We start from the raw sequence: 20,518 nt of genomic DNA, 5'->3' as shown, positions 1-20,518 counted from the left end.
AGAGGGAGGATGGGAACAGCATCACTAAATAACCCACATCAATAACATTAAGGTAGAGGCTACGGAACAGGACGGCGTTCCCGGTTCCTGGCAATCAGCGGTGTTATACGGCAGCAAAGCCTGCACCCGGAGCCGCTCTGGATCCCAGCATCATCCCTGTTCCCAGTTCTCATCGGCACCACCAGGAGCAAAGTGTACGGATTGGGAAGATGGGTTTGGTGGTTGTGTCACCCGGGCAGGGTTCAAGCCTTTAACGGGCTCCAGACCAAGGGATTCAGGGTCCATTAACGGTCTCCCAGGATTTCCCCTTTTATTACAAGAATGAGAAGCGTTATTAGTCTGCAGCTCAAATATCTGAGCAAAAATAAAAGCTGCAGCAGCAAGGATCAAAACAGAGGAAAATGGAAGACAAACCACGTTTGCCTTCACTGCGGAGCAGCGCGAGGGGCTGACGGCTGAAGTTTATGCCCTGGAATATATGATAATCAGGTTTTATGGGAGAGAGCCCTAGGGACGGGCATTGTCTCTGTAAACAACGGACTTGAGGGAAAAGCTGAGGTTTGAGTAATGTGCTCAACCTTCACTTATGATAATATATATATGCATATATGCATATGTGGAGATTTATGTGCATACACACATCTATGCACTCGTAGGGCAGCAAGTGCAGGGAATTATCACCCTGCTTTGCCTGCAGGACCCCCACCACCACCTGCGCCCATCGGGAGCAAAGCAACAGGCAGTGGGACTGGGAAACACCTTGGTCTGGGCTGGTGCAAGGGAGTGACACCAGTAGCAAGGGAGTGACACCAGTAACCGGGGCAGGCAGGACACAGTCCCAGGCACGGTGTGGCCCTAAACAGGCAGACGATGCCTCTGGGGGCTCTTTGGGGCAGAGCCAGACTCACAGGGATGGGCAGTGTGTGCACCTCTGTGGACCTGTGAGGGGTGCAGCACCCCCAGACTCTGATCCAGAGGGTAAAACCTCTTCCCCAGGAAAGGGCCAAGCTCCCAAAGCTCCCCCTTTGACTACCGGTAGCGGCAGCCAGCAGGTACTGGGCTGGAGGGGGAGTTCATGTCCCTTCTGCCTCAACAATCGCTTGTCAGTCGTGTGATTTCAACACGAGTATTGGGAACGGTTCCTTTAAAGCCCTGTGCTCCCAGGGTCCCAAGAACCCAGCACAAGTTCGTTCTCCTTGGAGCAAGAAAGCTCTGTGGAGACCTCAGAGCAACTTCCAGGACTGAAAGGGGCTCCAGGAAAGCTGAGGAGAGGCTCTGGGTCAGGGAGTGCAGGGACCGGATGGGGGTAGATGGTTTTCAGCTGAAAGATGGGAGGTAAATATGAGATCTTAGGCAGAAATGTTTTGCTGTTGTCCGGGTTGCCCAGAGCAGCCGTGGCTGCCCCATCCCTGGAAGGGTTCCAGGCCAGGTTGGATGGGGCTTGGAGCCCCTGATCCAGTGGGAGGTGTCCCTGCCCATGGCAGGGGGTGGGACTGGATATGCTTTGAAGTCCCTTCCAGCCCAAACCATTCCATGATTCCACAATTTGATGACAAGACAGACAACAAAGCCAGACCCCAAAGCATTTACGACATTTCCGATGTCAGGGAGGCACCATCTCGACCTGGAGGGCAGTGAGGGCTGCACCAGAATGACTACCACGGTGCACACACGACTCCATCAGCCCGAGCCCACCTTCCAGGCAGCACGTGCTCTGAGAGCCGAAAGCCATGATTTTTCATTTTGGGAAAGGAAGAGGAGGAAGAAGAGGAAGGGGATGAGCGTCGAAGGCTGCTTGGGCTTTTGCAGTGCTTAGAGCTGATAGTTTTGCATCCGGCTCCCGGCACAGGGAAGAAGCAGCCCTATCCAGGCTGCATTTGTGCGTTTCCATGCTTTCTCTCCAAAAGGACCAAGTGATGCTGCCGGCCCTGCCCTCCCAAACACACCTGCCCCAACCCGAGAGGCTGCAAAGCACCCCAGGCTGCCTGCGCCGGATCTGTGCCTGAGCCCGGGACGAAGCGCGCAGCCCGAGGCCCCCGGCAGTGTGCCCTTCAGTGCAGCTTTTGTGTGCAGAAAGGTGGCAGGAGGGGGAGAGGGAATGAGGCAGGTGGGAGCAGTCCTGCCTAATTACGAAAATGAGATCTTTTAAGCATGAGACTTCAGGCTCACTTTGGACGGAGAGCTCATCACCTGATGCCCTTAACAGGCAAACGGGTCCAGTGACTTTTTCACACACGCCGGTGTTGTGGCTGTCATGGGGAGGGTGGTTCAAGCCCAGATGTGCTGGAGGGGCTTTTAGGGACCACTCTGCATCAAACCACCAGCTCTGCTCCACAGGAACATGGAGCGAAGACATCACACACACTCGCTCCATTGCCTCTTGCACCCCTCCATGCCTGCAGGAACCCAGTGCTCAGCTCTCAGCCAGCTCAGGCTTTGCTTCTGCTGGGGAAAACCCCAGGCTAACGTGCCAACACCCATGAGAATTTGGCCCTACCCAAGGAATGAGTTCTCCTAACAACCCACCACCTATTCATCACCTTCACTTTGTACTTAATGTAGTTTACAATAAATCAGTGGGCAAAACCAAGAGCAGAACTTGGAAGCAATTGGGTCTCCATTCCAGGTCTTCTGGGAAGTCTCAGCCCAGGCACAATTTCTCATCAAGACATTCCCAGTGCAAAGTGTCCATTGCTGGAGATCCAGTGAGGAACAAGACATGAAGGCCACAGGGATGCGATTCCCCGTGGCGGCAGGTTTTCCTACCCCGCTGCTGTTGGTGACACTCTGTGGGACAGCAGGGACATCCCAGGGGACCGCACTTTGCCTGGGGCATCCTTAGGCGACACCTTTGGCCAACGAGCCCAAAATGCTTTTGTAGATCCCATGCAGGGCTGAAGGGGTTAACACACACCGGACCCCATCCTGAGCACGAGCAGGATCTGCCCTGGACGGACCAATTATTCTGTTCTCCCCTTTCCCCATCTCTCCCAAAAGTCAGAGGCGGAGGTGGAGCAGAATAAAACCACCCAGCGTTCGCCTTGCCCATCCCCTGCCGCCTTCCAGGCCTCGGCTGCGGCACGGCAACGAGCGCCGTCCATCAGCGCCAGAGCAGGAGCCTTCGGAAGGGTGTAATTCTGCCGAAGGAGAATGGACTTCCCAAGCACATGGACCTAAACTGCAGAGAAACAGAGCCCTAAATCTCTGGCTGTAGATTTACGGCCTCCATTCTCTTTCTTTACTGCAAATACAATCCGGCAGTAATGGTCTAACACAGGAACACCATCACCAACCGGCTGATGGCTCACATAAAAGCAATGTCAACCAAAAACTATGAGTTTATAAAAGGGAACAAACCCTCAACAGTGACAAGAACATGAAACCCATTAACAATTTAAACACTCTCCATTTTTTATTCCCCACCTTGAAGCTATTACGGCTGATAGAAGGCTTCACAGCTGAGTTAACCACTTCAAGGGAGGGCTGCGCGCTCGTACGCACGCTCACACGCATAAAGAGTTTGCCCAGGCCGCGAGGTGGGAGGTTACGTGGTAGAAAACCATTTAGGGCTCTGCTTCTGCAAGATGCTCAACCTCCCTCCCCTCCCTAGACCCGCTCAGCACCTGGCAGGATTTGGCCGTTTGCAATTTCCAAGGCTTTTGTAAGCTGCCTGGTAACCCCACGATACGGAAAGATTATTGCTATGGTTACTGGAGGAAAAAAAAAAATTGCAGGTGTGTTGTAATTGTTTTTCCTGGCGGTTTTCTTGCTGCTCTGGGTCTCTTTTGGCACCTTGTCATATTGTGGAGCAAATATTTGTGGAAGCTGTTGAGGAGTCCCAGAGCCGAGCTCAGAGCCAGCACAGAGAAGGGGGAGGGATTGCCTCCCCGGGGGAACTCGGATGACTTCTTCTATAGTGAGAAAAGCCCTACGTGTTTGGGGGCCCTCTAAAATCAGCCCCAATTCAGCACCCAAGCCATAAACGCCCCTGCACGAGGGCTCGGCACCTGGTGCCGGCTCCCAGCCAACTGCAGCTGCCCGGACACCGCTCCCAGCTCTCCGCTGACCCCAAACAACCATTTTACCTCACTGACCATCAATTTTCTCCAGCTGCAAACCAGGGCTAAAACCACTCAACCTCTACTGTAAAGTGCTTGATGATCTTTGCTGTAAGGTGCTTTGTCCTTACAGGAAAATGACAGTAATTTTTCCCTGTTATTGGAGGAACCAAGAAGGGGCCAATCCTCGTCCATCCTGGTTTAGATACTCTTGCACGAGCTGCCCCACGAGCAGCTTTGGCTCCTCCAGGGCTAAAACCCAGCAGCTCCATGCAAGGTCTGCGGAGGGGATATCATTGATCATTGAGGCTATCAGTGATCATTGATAAAACCAGGTGACTAAGAAAGAGCGGTGGAGAAGCTCACGGGGCAGGCGGCCGCGTAGCTCCCCAATTCCCACACCGATGCCTCTGGAGCCCATTTTTCCGGGCTGGCCGCGTCATCCTGAATTCAAGGCCGTGGGTGCGACCCATGCCCACAGACCCCACCAGGTCCCTGCAGCATCGCTGCCTCCTCCCTTCCTTCCTTCCTGCCCCGGCGCAAACAGCGGGGCAAACAGCGGGAACACCGGGAACAGCTTGAAATCAGATCCTGGTCCCCAAATGGAAGGAAGTGGCACTGGAGGCTCCTGCCATAAAGCCGGTCCCATCCTATTGAAACGCCGGCAGATGGGGCCATAAATGTTTCCTCCTCCCCTCGCTAACAGCCACCGATGCTTCAGATTCATCTTTATCTTTATCTCGCTGTCGGGTTGTAAATGCCTCTCGCTCCGTCTCTCGCAGCTGGGCTGGGCCTCGCCAGTCCGCTTCCTCCCAAGGTTCATTTGAACCAACAACAGAGAGCAAAGGAGAGGGTACGGGTGAAATGGAAACGGGATCTGTGGGGCGAAAGGAAAGAAATGCACACCTGTCTCATGCCTGGGTTTTGGGAGCGTGTGAGATGCCCGTGGGATGGAAGCAGGACCAGGAGGACCCACCAGCAGCTCTGATGGGGCCAAAATCAAAACCACATACAGATCTGGGTACCCTCCTGTCAATGTACGTAAATCACAGGGGCTGTGGCGAGGATTAACGTCCCCTCTTGTTTACCTGCACCGCTACGTGTTAGATATTTACACGAATAGCACGAACATCTGCAGCTTCATTAGGCAAGATAAAAGTTAAGGACTATAAACCTTTATGCTTCAAGTCGTAAAGCACTAAGGGTCAGGAGGGAATTTCTAAATATAGGCACGTTATTCCATCACTGCCCATTATCCGGTTTTCTCGTCACACTCCAAAGCAGATAATGCTGGTCACTTGTAGCCATCGGCTACCGGACAACTGGACAAGGTGGGCCACAAGTCTGATGGGAGCTGGCACATCCCACACTTCCTCCGTCTTCATTTGATGTTGCAACAGCACACAAGGACCCCAAATAAGATCTGGCTTTGCTGTATTACTGGCATAGAAAGAGAGAGAGCGCCTCTGGTTTGAAGACCTTATACTGGAAAAGCTTCAGGGTCCCTAATTCCTGTTCCCTCGACCAGGATGGGGAAGACTGCCACCTTTTTGACCTAGTTTTCCTACTTGTTCAAAGGTTTGGGCAGACTGGTTGTACCACATCAGATACTCTCTGGCTCACAATGTCGACTCTGGACCAGGAGGGACACAGTTATTTCTGCAGGAAAAGTTTATTCAGAGACTGCTGGATCTCGCCCACCCTCAGCTGTGCACATGGTCATTCCGAGGGCTGATCCTTTCTCACTCTTATTAAGCCACAATACCTTGAGCCTGAATTCCACAGCCTAATCCCCTGGTTTTCAAATGCCAAGCACTCATTTGCCTTCCAAGCCTGCTGCCATATCCACCTTCTTGTGCCATAAAACCAGAAACGCACGCAGCCATCGCTCCACACCCTCCTGGAGGAACCAGGTCAGAGCAGGCAGCCTCGTACAGGGTCATAAATCAAACCACAGCTGAGTCGGGACCGGGGCCAGTAACCCCTACCCCAAACACCGCATTTCCGCAGTCACCAACAAACTAAACAGGAAAGGAAGCCTGGGCAGCATACGGAGACGTTCAGCCTCCACCATCCCACGGGCAGGAGAAGCCTGACAAGGCGACGGCGCTTTTGACCCCTGCGATATGTGCAGCAAGGAGGAGATCCTCTACAACAAAGCTGCAATCAGATGGGAGACACTGTGCTTCAAAGAACAAATTCTGGGCAGAGCAGTTAAAACCCCCTAACTAATAATAACAGTGACAGGCTGACGCTAATTAGGACAAGTGGACTCTTGTTCAAACAGTTTACTAAATGTTGCTCCATCCTGCCTGGGGAATGGATGCTCTGGGCTGTTTTATTACACCAGATCCCGACCTTTGATAGCAGGAACAGTGTGTTTTGGAGGTATCTTGGCTAACAGAGTGAAAGTTTTGTAGGAGGAAATGAGCTGACAACACTCCTCCGCTGAAGCCCTGACACAGGATGCTCCAGCTCAGCCCTGCATCTTGGCTCCTACTGCACACTCGTAGGGAATCCAAGCCTCCACAAGAGCAAAGCTCTGGCCCCACCAGCCATTTTTGCCAGGATAAAATGAGTTTTAAGGCCCTAGGGACTGGCTGGGTCTCACAAGAGCACACCTGCGTTTTAAGGTCCCTTCTATCTGCCCCCCCTTGGGCTTGGGGAGCTGCAGGAGCTGCTCCAGGAGATCCTGTCAGAGCACTCAGGCTTCTCCCTTGCTCCATCGACAGACACATCAAGGGGGTTTATGCTGATATTTCCCATACTGACTCCCTTTGGCTTCAAATCTGCTCCATAAATGACCGATATTTTTATATCCAGCCATTTCCCCCTATATTTTATGCGAAGCAATAAAGCCCAGGTCTGCTTCTGCCACAGCGGTGCCTGGAAGGGTTACCCATCATGTGTGGGGTCATCCTGCACCAGGACAGCTCAGAGGCAATGGGGATCATTCAATAAATACCTTTTTTAGAGGACTGAGGCGCTCTGATCAGTTTTTCTTACAACAGGCTGGAAACATGACAAAGGCAAACCCCTCTCTGCTGGGAAGGTTTGTGGACTTGTCCCCGTGAATGTTTAATAAAGATGTTTTTTAAGGAAAGAGTGTAAACATGAAGGAATTTATTTTTATCTTTTTAATTGTGGGAGCCTGCCCCGTGTTTGCGTTTTCCAGGATTAACAGCTAGAGCCAGAGCTCTCCGTTTTCTAAGTCTTCTAATTCCACTAAACATCCGCTACCCTGAAAGGACTCCACAGAATCCCATAAAACATTATTTATCTGTGTGCGTTAGCTGCACGATACTGTAATTTCCAGAATAAATGCTGGGTGTAAATTGTTGTTTATGTTGGAGTCTGACTGTCTTTACGAGAAACAAAGTGAAAACTGAATCTTCACAGCTTTATTTCTTCCGCTGAAACCTCTTCTGCAGAAGGAGAAATGCCTGGTGGAGCGCCTTAATGGATGGCTGTAAAGACTGTTGGGTTAAAACAAAGTACAGGGAATCACCTTCATCCCCCTCTTTTACTGCCGAATCCTCAGCTGGTGTAAATTGGTGTAGCTCCAGTGACTTTGGTTCATCTGGCCCACGAGTGTCATTTAAATCAAGCTAAATTAAAGTGAAAGCAGCGCCATTCACATGGTTCTAATTAAAGGCCCATCAATGTTTCTATCGCAAACCCTGCCTGGTTAAAAACCCTGATTTCCACACCGGTGTCCATCCCCGAGCCGTGGGCACAGCGCCCTGAGCACCTCCTGGGTGCCTGCACCCCAGCCCTGCAAGGGCTATGAGGATGCTCTAAGGTACCACGTCTCGAAACAGGTCCCACAATGGGTTCTCTTTGTGGATCAGCATCTTTGGAATGATGATGCTGATGAATGATGGAATGATGACCAGGCTCCAAGAAGGGCTCTGGAGCAGGACCTGCCCTCACAGCTCCCCAGGCAGCGGCTCGCGAGGGCCAGCCCTGCGCTGCCTAACGGCCGGGCTCACCCCGCTGAACCTTCCATACCCAGGTGAGAGGTCTCCGCTAGCAAAAACGCCTCCTCCTCTTGCCAGACGCAAACTTCTCCCTGGGGACGCCTCGCTCTGCCCTAGGGTCCCAGGATCTTCACCCGGGCTCCTGTCCGATGACCCAAAATCAGGGAATCTGACCCACCTGTCAACCACAGGAACAGAGCAGCTTGGGTTTCATCTGGACTTCCCTCTCTGATGGATGCTTTATTTTAGTCCCCTCCGTGTGAAAAGCAATAGGATGGTGTGAACTCAGGTGGGATGGGGCTTAGTTGGGAGGACCCAGTGTGGGACAGGAGCTCGGGGACAGGACCGGTGTGGGACAGAGCTCGTCATGCTCCCAGCTCCCAAAAACTTTGTCCTTCAGCATCATCAGTGAGCACCTGCTGTTAATGGTGTGCAAGGAGAGAAGAGGGGGACCAGAGGCTCTGCCCCGAGCTCCTCACACCCGGGCTGGGTCACCCACACAAGCTCCGCGCTACCCCATGCGAGAAGGTGGAGCCCAACATCTTGGGTGACACAGAACCAACCTGGACCCTGGCAGGTCCTTCCCAGAGGACATTGGGTCTCTGCTCATCCATCCTCTGCTTTGAGAAGCAGCCCCAGGAGGGACACGAGTCCCCCTCCATCCCTGTCCCCAGGGTGCTGCCAAAACAGCCACCACCGCTCCACCACGAGCAGCAAAAGATCAGGGAAACTTTTGATGAAGAGTTCTGGCAGCCCCGTCATCGGGAAGCAAGAAAGGTCAGGGAGTGGAAAAAATAATAAGAAAATATAACTGCTTTCTTATGAGGAAAATATTATGAGTTCTTCCCCTTTTTCAGCTTTTATGGAAGGAGATTCTGCCAGTTCCTTCAGAAAAAAAGAAGAAAAAGTAGTTTTAAAATGAGATTATGCACCTTCAGGGTGCCATTAGGAAGTTTTACTGTACTGAGATGACATGAAAGCTCTGGAATTAATATCCCTGAGATGCTTCAAACCTGCAATAGCAATTATTGTACTACGTGTCCCTGGATAAATAATAGGGCCATTCAGCTAATTAGCTTCAATGATTTCAGCTCCCTGTAAATTCTCTCGCACTTGGCTATAAAAATAACACTAGGCAAACTTTTGGTAACAGAAACTTCTTTCAGGGAAAAAAAAAAAATCAGGGGGTTCCCCCAGCTCCTAATTCATAGCGGCTGTCACGGCAGCGGTGCGGTTCCGAGGACGGGAAATATTAATAGGCTATAATAGAAAATATAAAAGGAGAACCGTTATTAATTGCCATTTACTGGTAATAAACCTATCGCACCGATTCCTGCCCACGCACATGTGCAACCCCATTAATTTCGCTGGGGCTGCATGTGTTAATTGAGAGCAGAATTTAGTCCACCCGTTGTAATTAATTAATCAAGTTTTCAGTATGGTTTGCATACTTAAATTCTTTTTTTTTTTTCTTAATTATTCCATGTCTTCCCATCTCTCCGGGTCTGACTGACGCACCAGGGGCTCCGTCCTCGGCCACCTCGCGATTTACTCTGGGGAAGGGTGGGTTTTATCCTGCCAGTGCTCTCTCTGCATGGGGTAAATTCACCACCGTGGGTCAGACCATCGTCCACCCACCTGCCCCGAACGCTGCTCTGGATTCTCTGGGCCACATTCTGACCTGCGCCAGTACCCCTTGATCCCCAACATCCCCTGGGACTGCCCCACCATACCAACATCCATCAGTTTTTGGCTGCTTGAGGCAGTAAAGCACCACTTTGTACAAGCGGCACCACTGCCTGTACCTGCTTCTAAGCTTTAATGCCCTTCGAAATTTAAAGTACTGACAAATTCCCATCTAATTTCATGCACGCAATTAAGAATTTCCTTTAGAGCCCGTAGAGTTCTGCCTGTAAAAGCCAACGTCGCGCCAGCGCTGCGGTGTGGGGGTTTTAAGGCTGAAATACGGAACAAGCTTTAAAGGACAAATCTCAACAGGGACCGTCACAGGTGCTCACAAGGGCGCGTGGTCGTTGCTTCTTTCCGAAGACCGCGGAATATAAAATGGGATGAAAATTCTTGGTGTTTCTGAGTTGACTCAAATATGATTTCCGACGAAGCAACTGAGTCAAACAAAGCAAAGGAACAGGGAGTTTTAGGATGGAAAAGAAAAAAATAAGGAAGCATCCCAAGCGGTTTCCCAGACCAGGTTGGTTTTGTGTGACTCAAACCAAGCCAGGATTCAATCTTTCAGAAAACAGATGAGCTCAGCCCCCTCATGGTGGGACCCTGGGAAGGTCCTGACTGCTGAGCACCTCCCGGGATCCGAAAGGACCCAGCAAAGCCAGGTGATGAGCAGATTCCAGCAGAATCCAGCCCAAAAGGCTTGACTGCCCCATGCCGGAGTCTGGAAACCCTGAAGGCTCCTGCAAAAGCCCAGGGGAAAGCGAGGAGCCCTGAAACCGGTGTTGGGGCTGCGGGAACCACCGTGTCCCCTCGTCCCAGGGGGGCAGAGCCGCTCGTCCCCACGCTCCGCGCTGCCCGGGCCGGGCTGGGCGAGGGAAGAAACCCAAAGCGATTCCTCCAAACAGAAACTTATCTCCGGCGTCCCCTGCGTTAAGTGCGGCAACACTTTCCATCTCGACATGACGGCCTTTGGTGGTGAGATTAATACTGATCCTCTGATCAGACCCACACGATCCTTACAGAACTGACCCGATGTTGTTTTCACTCTCTCAAACCCCTTTCTCCATGCTCCCCCGGTCGCTGCGCCACTGCCTGCGAACGCACTTCACTTTCGGTGGGGTCTACAGGCTCAGCTGATGAAATACCCAAGCGCTGCGCTCGCCGAGGACGGAGAGCCGTAACATTTGGTTTGGAAATTTATTTTCGCCAATATTTCTCAATAAAATAAATTGTATAAATGAAATCAGACTGACACCGCGATATTTCCTCACTAGCTGGCATCTCCCACAGCACTCAGGGGCTGTCAGGAATTTTTCCCTGAGGTTTTCCCCGTTTATTTTATTTATTTTCCTAAAGCAGGGGGACGTGCAAAGGTTCTGGCGCAGCCGATTTTTCAAATCATTGCAAAGCCCGTTACCTAACGAGCTGTTTTTGTATGTTTCCCCATCTCCCGTTTGGGGAATCTGGTACCGGTTTGACTAGTACGACAGGTAAAAAAAAAATTAAAACCCAATCCTGAAGATAATCGATTTGTTACCTTCAGCACTGGGGAATTCAAAATTATTTTTAAGCCCGATATTGAGTTCTGGCCACTGCAACGAAGATCAGGAGAGATTTTTGCATGGCGACATTCTCTTTTATATGCATTGCAAAAATAATTGCTGTAAGAAAGAAAGAAAATGGAGACGGCAATGACATAGAAAAAAATCTGTACGGATCAACATCACCAACAGGGACTGAAAGCAGCCAAGCCCTGGGACCAGACACCAGCAGAGCACTTGAGTTGAAGAAACACTAAAAAACGGATTTAATCTACCATGGCAGGAACCAAGACCTTCATTTCGCACATGTTCATCAGCACATGGGAGGCAAGAAGACTTCAGTGCCCATTTGCTGAGCTGGGACCCGCCTACAGCCCAGGGCTGCTGAGGAACAAGCTGTTGGTTAAATCACACAGCAGAAGGAGGAATGTGCTTTTCTCCTTTATTTTGCAGAGAAGTAAACAAAAGCCCAGTGAGTTTGGGGTCACATAAACCAGGTCTGCACTGGGCTTTGGTGGCACAAGAGCCTGGGCTGCTCTACCATCACTTGGTCTCCCCAAGGTCTGGGCAGGAGCATCCCCAGGATCCATCAGAGCTGCTCTGTCTTCCTCTACCATGTCTGGAAAGGGAATATCAGGTTGGGAGACAGGTTGGGAGAGTTGGGATCGTTCAGCCTGGAGAAGAGAAGGCTGCGGGGAGACCTTAGAGCAGCTTCCAGGACTGAACGGGACTCCAGGAAAGCTGGAGAGGGGCTCTGGATTAGGGAGTGAAGGGACAGGACAAGGGGGAAAGGTTTTGAGCTGAAAGAGTGGAGATGGAGATGAGATCTTGGGGAGAAATGTTTGCTGTGAGGGTGGGGGGGCCCTGGCCCAGGTTGCCCAGAGCAGTGGTGGTGCCCCATCCCTGGAGGGGTTCCAGGCCAGGTTGGATGGGGTTTGGAGCCCCTGATCCAGTGGGAGGTGTCCCTGCCCATGGCAGGGGTGGGACTGGATGGGCTTTGAGGTCCCTTCCAACCCAAATCATTCTGTGACTCTACGAAAAGGGAACACGCAGGAAAGGGAACTTCCAGAAACAGGGACATCCAGACCACAATATTGCTCACTACAAGGTCTCTCCTCTACTCCCAAGGACCGTCCCATTCCCATCCTCCCTATGACTCCGGCTCCAGCCACGTGAAGCTCAAGGCATAAACCTGGAGGACAATCGCGGCGCGGCAGCTGTGCGGCCGGCAGCAGGCGGAGCGCTCGGCAGCGTGAGAAACGAGCAGGCTGTGCAGCGAGAAGCAAGTGCTGGAAAAACGTGACAAATTTAGCCCTAATTCCTCAAAGGCTTAAATTTGTCACTATTGGGGTTAAATTGCTTTCAAGGGGTTCCATTATGTGGATGGAGCTTTCAAAAAGCAGGACAGGCTGAAATGCCTCATGTTGACCCATTCATGTACCCATGGCCTTAATCTAAACTTCCCCGGATCTCATTCGATGAATAATTATACACACAGGAGGGCAGCTCATCAGCTGGCGTAAACTGGCTTAACTCCACCGCAGTAATTGGAGAACAGGCCAGAATGCCATTTCCAGACATGGTACGATGCCACTGGGGGTGAGCAGGCAGCGCCAGGGCTGCAGGCAGGACGCCGGGCTTTTATCGCCACTCTGGGATCAGCTCTGGTCCAATGCATTACGAGCCAAGACGCCCGCACTCTTTTGCCAGCTCCGTGTGTTTTTTGAGCTCTCTTAATTCCCTTCACTTGTCTTTACCTTTGGTCTCCCTTTTTCTTTACAAAATAACACTATCGTAACCTTGAAAAGGCAGCTGGAATTGTGTGGTTAAAAATAAAAAGCCCGACTCTCTGAGCATCGCTGCGTAGCACTATTTGTTCCTTACTTTAAGACATAACACGTGGCCAGTTCTGCTCCCAGGCACCTACCCTTTGCCTCCCCAAACCCACTTTCAGCCTCAGTTTCTCGTACTCACACTGTCCTGACCCACCAAACCCCACAACAACACTCCTGACTCCGATTTCCAAACAGCATCTTCCCAGATCAAGTTCCAGGTGCCCTCCACAAGAGCTGCACCCCCGCGAGACCTCAGCGTTGGGTCCTGCGCGAGGCAGACAGCATGGATGTCAACAATATCTGTGTGTGTGTGGAGGGGATCCTCGTGGAGGGATGCAGGGGGAGCAGAGCTGGGCTCTCTGCATCCCTCCTCTGCTCCACTCGGATGGACGGATTCAGTCCCACAGCCAGAGGATCGCAGACTGCTCATCTCACCAATCAATTTTTACGGCTGGAGAGGATAATAATGGTAATATCAGTATAAAAAAACCCCGCAATGACCCATAACAGTAACATATTACAGCTCCTTTTAAATAACTGTGCTAGCTGCAGTCTCTTTGTTTCTCTGGCAGCAGACGGCCGAGGCGCTGGGACTGCCTCTGCGTCTCCAGCACCTGCAAACGCTCCCAAACCGAGGAGGATATGGGATGGGCGCGTGGGGACGAGCGCCCTGGTGGCTGTGGGAGAAGGGCTGGGAGTGGAGGGTGGGATTACAGAGGGCAGCGCTTTCCCCCCCTCCCGTCCGAGGCAACGCCAACACAACCTGGAAAAATTGAGGCTGAGGTTTAATTCCCTCCCGGCTCCCCCGGCCCAGCGGAGGAGCCCTCTGCCGTGGGGTCCTTTTGATACAGAAGGCGCCGTGTGCCCAAGCCCAGCTGCAAGGCAATGGAGCAGAATGCACAGCTCCATTTCCAGCCCCCCCCCCGCAACCATATGCTCCATCGGGAAAACCTGAAGATTGAGCATTTTTACTGTAACACCGGGCTCCGAAAGCGACTGCTTTCCCTAGAGTTAACAGACATTTACTGCGCTTTATGGGTACCGCAGGAAGGAAAGTTCTCACTTGCCAGATGCGAGACAAAAAGTTAAAACACAAAACTCCCCCCGCACCTTCGCTGCCGAAAGCCTGGGGGGAGGACAGGACGGATTTTACAGTGGGATGTTCTTTACCCCACTGAAGGGAGCAACGAGGAAAGGCTCAGCAGGTTTTTATTCCAGCCATTTGATAAAAGGAAGGAGAACTACGTACGCAGGATTAGGTTCGTTGGGATGGGGGGAGAACATTTAAGCCACTGCTCCTTTCTTCGCCTGATATTACTCTGAAACAAGCGTCTGGTCAAATCTCCACAAAAAAAAAAAGCTCCTTAAAATTCTGGACTTGACTTCTAAGTATAAAAAGCACCTTTTTGCTTTCATGTAAAATTACCCTACAGCTGCCCTGAATCCGAAGCGCATCATTAGCCCCAGGGTTCCTGGTACCTAACACTCCTGTGCCTCCCGTGCAGCATCGCCTCCTCCAAAGGGCTGGGTTCTTCCATCACTATTCCATACAAATACCACTAAAATTTCTAAAAATGCTGTTTAGAGAGGTGAAGCCTTTCCTTTTTCATTTCAAAACGGGGCCACATCCAGCGTACTGCCATTTACCTCCTCAGTGATGCTTCAGATTTACGTTTGTGCAACAGCAGAGCTGAGTCCAAACTGCACCAAAGAGATTTACAAACAAACGTCAAACAAACATGAGAATGTGAGGAGACACACAAACATACCTAAAAACATACACACAAACATACAGTGCCTGGAGCTTCTGCTCCTCTCTTCAAACCCAACGAACACAGTAATTCGCCATGGATATTCTTTTAAACGGTGCTTCCGAGTGACCCTCAGATCTGCACACACAATGAAGCCTAATCTGCATCTGCAGGCTGAGCTGAGCAATGGTGTGAGGACGCTGGGGTGTTCGCTTCCTGCGATCCCCCGTCCATGCGCGCACCGTTTCTCAGAGAACAATTCTGGCGCCTGTTTCCAACAGAGAATTCTCCTCTTTGCTTTCCGAAACCCGGAGACAGAACCAGGCAGAAGGGGCTGCTTCGGCACCGGCAATCGGGCTGAGCAGGAGAGATGAGAACATAAAGAGTAGGGATCCTAAACCAGCCCTGAGGATGGACTTGATCTCCGCACGGGCTATTTTCAATCCCGCATCCTGTTCCCCTGGTTCCCATATCCCAGCCCCTCACTGCTCTTTCTCTCTCTCATCGTATTTACTTAATTTGGGGATATTTCCCCAGTCCTATTTTGGCAGAGAACAACTTCCCCGCTGCCCCGAACCTCCAAGAAATCCTGCAAAGAGGGGTATTTTACTTCCCTCAAATTCCCCCAAACTCATCAGCGTCTCAGCCCCTGAGCCCGTTCAGAGCCGCCACTCAGGATCCGACCCCCTTTCTCTTCCCCTTCCATCCCACCAGGACAAGGACACGGGGTCCAACTCTTCCCCGGAGCCTCCTTTGCTCCAGGTGGATTCCCGGGATCATTCTGAGGACTTAATTCCTAACAAATAACGAAGCCGGAGGGTTTCATTAGTGCGGAGGAGTGGATGCTGCTTCGTTCCATCACCTCCACCGAGCTCAGATTCCCCATAAACCACCAAATGCTGGCGGGGACGAATCAGGGAGGGATTGAAATGAAAAAGCAAACGTGCCACAAAGCCAGGTATTAAATATATAAGCAGACGATTTAAACCCATCTCCCAAATACCCTGGGAACTTGCAGCGCAGGTACATTGCAGCGTGGTGAATAACAACCCAGTTTTACACAGAAAGATCTTACTCAAAAATTCCCTTATTCCAAATTTTAAAGTGGGAAAAAAAAAGTTCCTTTCATTTCTGTATTAATTCTCCAATGATTCTATGTGAGAGAGAAGGGGGAAAGTGTTTATTTTAATCAAACCCAGAATATTTAAGCAGCTGAAATGGGTTTATTTTTCATGTTAAAAAGGGACATTCTGAAAACACTCCGTGAAACAAACAAAAAAAAAATCAACTCAAAATGCCTTGATCACAAAATAAATTATTTAGCCCTTATATAAACCCCGGCGTGAAACGACAAACATTTTTGTCACTTTTGCATGGCCCTGATTACGGTGCATTATGCTTCCTAACAGCTTTCCCCAGCATCATCACTAATGGGTTTTATAACATGCTTTATAACAGGTTATTAAGGAATATGGCTATAGCTGGTAATCGCTGTATAATATGAATAAAGCATTTAAGAAACGGCCCCTTCATTTAAACTGTTAACTGGGAAAACTGTCGCGTTATAAATAACCAAAGTGCGAGGCATTTCTGGGGAGGATTTCCATCTCCAGTCCAGCAAAAATCTCTATTTCCACATTTCTTCCTTCCTTTCTATTTTTTTTTTTTAAGCTTAAAACCTCTTCATTCATCATTATTCTCAAACCCTCCTCTGGCTGCGATGCCCACAAGAAGCGAACCCCTCGAGACGATTTTCCTTTATATGATGAGTCATTTATTTCATACAATGGTACCATAAATTCTGCAAAAGTTCAAGCGCGCTGTGCATGGGCCATTGCCAAAGAACCGTGTCAGCGTGCGCCTGTGTTTACGGTCTCTCCTTCCCCACACCTCACTGTTTTGTCATCCCGTCACTGAATCATCGCGGGCTTGATCCTGCTCCCAGTTAAGTCAATGGCAAAATTCCCATTGACGTCAATAGGAACAAGCAACTAGCTCGCTGGGAGCGGGATGAAATATGAATGTCAACGTATATATCAAACCCTGGCCCGATGGTGAGCATCTAACTAATAATAAAAAATTATAGTCTGCTCTGATAGTAGGGGAATAGTAGGTGGGCTGAGGAAGCGGGGAATAAAATTAACATCATAATTGGGCAGGTATTTATAAATCTGTGTCCTGGAGGCATTTTTAGATGCCACTTAAAAATAAAAAAATACCGACACCCCCCAGCTAAGAGAGCGGGTGTGGGATTCTGCGGAGAACCCACCCCGGCCCCGCAGGTGCTTCAGCATCCTGCATCCCACACCCTTTATCCCACATCCCACACCCTGCATCTCACATCCTGCAGCCTGCATCCGGCATCCCACTCCTTGCACTCCGCATCATCCCACACCCTTCATCTCACATCCCGCACTCTGCATCCCTGCATCCCACTTCTTGCACCCTGCACCTTCCATCCCGCATCCCACACCCTGCATCCCGCATCCCACACCCTGCATCCCGCACCCCACACCCTTCATCTCACATCCCGCACTCTGCATCCCTGCATCCCACTTCTTGCACCCTGCACCTTCCATCCCACATCCCACACCCTGCATCCCGCATCCCACACCCTTCATCTCACATCCCGCACTCTGCATCCCTGCATCCCACTTCTTGCACCCTGCACCTTCCATCCCGCATCCCACACCCTGCATCCCGCATCCCACACCCTTCATCTCACATCCCGCACTCTGCATCCCTGCATCCCACTTCTTGCACCCTGCACCTTCCATCCCACATCCCACACCCTGCATCCCGCATCCCACACCCTTCATCTCACATCCCGCACTCTGCATCCCTGCATCCCACTTCTTGCACCCTGCACCTTCCATCCCGCATCCCACACCCTGCATCCCGCATCCCACACCCTTCATCTCACATCCCGCACTCTGCATCCCTGCATCCCACTTCTTGCACCCTGCACCTTCCATCCCACATCCCACACCCTGCATCCCGCATCCCACACCCTTCATCTCACATCCCGCACTCTGCATCCCTGCATCCCACTTCTTGCACCCTGCACCTTCCATCCCGCATCCCACACCCTGCATCCCGCATCCCACACCCTGCATCCTGCTCCTTGCACCCTGCACTCCACATCCCGCACCCTGCATCCCTGCATCCCACTCCTTGCATCCTGCACCCTGGATCCCACATTCCACTCCCTGCACCCTACATCCCACATCCCAAATCCCACACCCTGGCGGGTCCGTGTCAGTCCCAGCTCTGCAAGCAGGTGGCAGTGGCGACATTTCCCGACGAGGCTTCTCAGCTGGAAATGTCCAAAGCGGGGAGAGGAGGGGGGAGAATAACCCTCACCCAGGAACAAACACACCAAAATAAATAACATCGCGAAACGTTAACTCCTTTCCCTCTATCAGATCATTGTTAACAGCTAATAAAATATCAGTCTGCAGGGACACGAGATATAACCAATATCCTAATAAAGAGAGTCAAAGAAAGGAAATTAGATCTGCCGGGTTTTTAGACCATTCGAATATAGTGATAGATCAGAAGATTTGGACAATCGTTTCCTAAAAAATGAAACGCGAAGCCCGTGCGTGCCAGCAGGTTGCTGCGCGCCGAGAGCCGGGATGCGTCGCGGCCACCGAGCACGTTCCCTCCTGTTCTAACTATTGGTTAATGCTTTTGAAAAGGGCCCATTAGCAAACGCCACACGGAAAATGATTCATTGGTGGAAACCCATATGAAAAAGTATTACGGTCTCCGTTCCTCTATTGCAGGGTAATTAATATCAATTGAATTAATCATAGCGAGTTAAGTGAAATGTTATTAAACAATGCGCACGCACAAACATCACGGCATCTCCCCTTCCCACCAAATGTAACGTTTTCAATATTTGCCTGCAGCTGACGACAATAAATCCTCTTAAATTTGCCTTCCAAGGTCAGCGAGTGCGGGAGATGCATGTATATGATTTTCTAGTTTACCTGCTAAGGAGAGAGAGGGGTCAGTGAATTATACTCCCAATGCAGCCTAATTGAATAGACCAGTGGCCGTCAGGCTCGGGACTGGAGGAAGCATGAGGACACACTTGACAACATCTATCTGTCACCAGAGACAAGAAGAGACAGGTAAATGGACTGACAGAGGGGAAAGATATACCACACGTATAATAACCACCATGTGATGAGGAGAACAAGTGTTAAAGGAAGAATAACAGAGCCACCTCCATTATCTGGAAAGCAACTTCCTTCATTTTTTTAATTAGTGGAACCTGCGGCTGACAAGGGAGGGCAAGATTGAAGGCTCACTGGAAGCTCATTACGTATTCTCATCCTGAAATGGGTGGCGAGAGGCGATGTTTTTAAGCAAAGCCAGTTGTGTTTCTCTGGAGGAGGACAACTTCCAGCGTTTGCCAAATGGGCAAAGAATGACAGGTTGATGTTTTCAAGAAAAAAAGGATTCCCACCGCAAATCTGATAGAGCAGCCAAAGCAGCAACCCAGGGACCACACAGTGTTTGCTCTTGTATGGGGCTGTTATGCGTGGGTTTCGAGGGTCTTTGTATGAGAGGGCTTAATGACATTAATCCCGTTTCACAGACAGAGAAAGCGAGGCAAAGCCATTTGCTCAAAACGACTCAGTAGAGACCAGTAACCAATTGCTGTGATTTGCACTCCCGAGCCTGAACCAGAAGGATGAGCTGAGATGGAGTACAGCGAGAAACAGACTGACAAGCGAGAAGGGGAAGCGAGGCATTTGTCGGAGAAGTCCGAGTTGGGGCTCTTCACAAGACTGATCCAACGATCCCAAAATTGCTGTAGCAGACCTTGAGAAAAGTAATACCGCAATGACGGTGTGGGGATCGAGGAGACGAAGGAAAAGCAGGAACCACAGAACTAAGTATCCTATTATATTAACGCAGCAGTGCAGGAATCTAACAAATGTAGGTCTCCTTTTAGAAGAGGGGGCAGGAAATGTTGGGTGGGTCTTCAGAGACAAGCCTGTTTTCCACAGCACAGCCTCTCTACTCAGGAATTTTTCCTTACATTGAGCAGCTCCTGCCAGAGCACATCAAAACATGGGAGAAATGTTAACAAGTTACTCCTGAGAAAAGGGAGGAGAGGAACGTTGAACACTGTCATCCAGTTTAATCAATGAGCAAACCAAGGCAAAACACGTTCCACTCTCGTCTCAAACTCACCAGCAGAGTTCAACAGAAAACAGCAATCTTAACTATTAACCTCTTTTTAAGCCACAAGAAAATGTATCTGCTTGCAGCACTGCACAGCTCCCTGGGACGGAGCCCATCACCTTCAGACCTTTCACTGCACCATTAACAGTAGGGTCCAAACTAATATTTCTAACGTTCTGCTGACCAGCTGATAAAGTATCTTTGCACCGACATTCTTGCACCCTTCCCAAAATAGCATGGTCAGAACAAAATGTTGGACACCCTCGTAGAAAAAGCATGTCCTTAAATGGACAGTGATGGTTGACAGTCAATGTAATTTTGAATATCAAGAGTAGAAGATCAGAAATCTGCTGATGGGACAACAGGACGTTCAGGCCCTCGCAGGAGATGGCAGAATGCAGTCTGAAATCAAGCTGCAAAGTATCTTCAAATCCAAGCATCCCAGGAAAGTCCCCCTGGCTAGGT

The 20,518-nt window shown here is 50.5% G+C and overlaps 1 protein-coding gene across 6 annotated transcripts in view; it reads right to left on the bottom strand.

Annotated features, from left to right (window-relative positions):
- Nucleotides 1-20,518, bottom strand: part of SKAP1 (src kinase associated phosphoprotein 1) — a 157,760-nt gene that overhangs the window by 58,158 nt on the left and 79,084 nt on the right. The gene's annotated exons all lie outside the window — the stretch shown is intronic.

Source organism: Cuculus canorus, chromosome 25, assembly GCF_017976375.1.
Source record: "Cuculus canorus isolate bCucCan1 chromosome 25, bCucCan1.pri, whole genome shotgun sequence".
In the NCBI taxonomy this organism is placed as follows: domain Eukaryota; kingdom Metazoa; phylum Chordata; class Aves; order Cuculiformes; family Cuculidae; genus Cuculus; species Cuculus canorus.
Note: the sequence above shows the minus strand (reverse complement) of the source record. Positions and strands in the feature narration are given on the sequence as shown.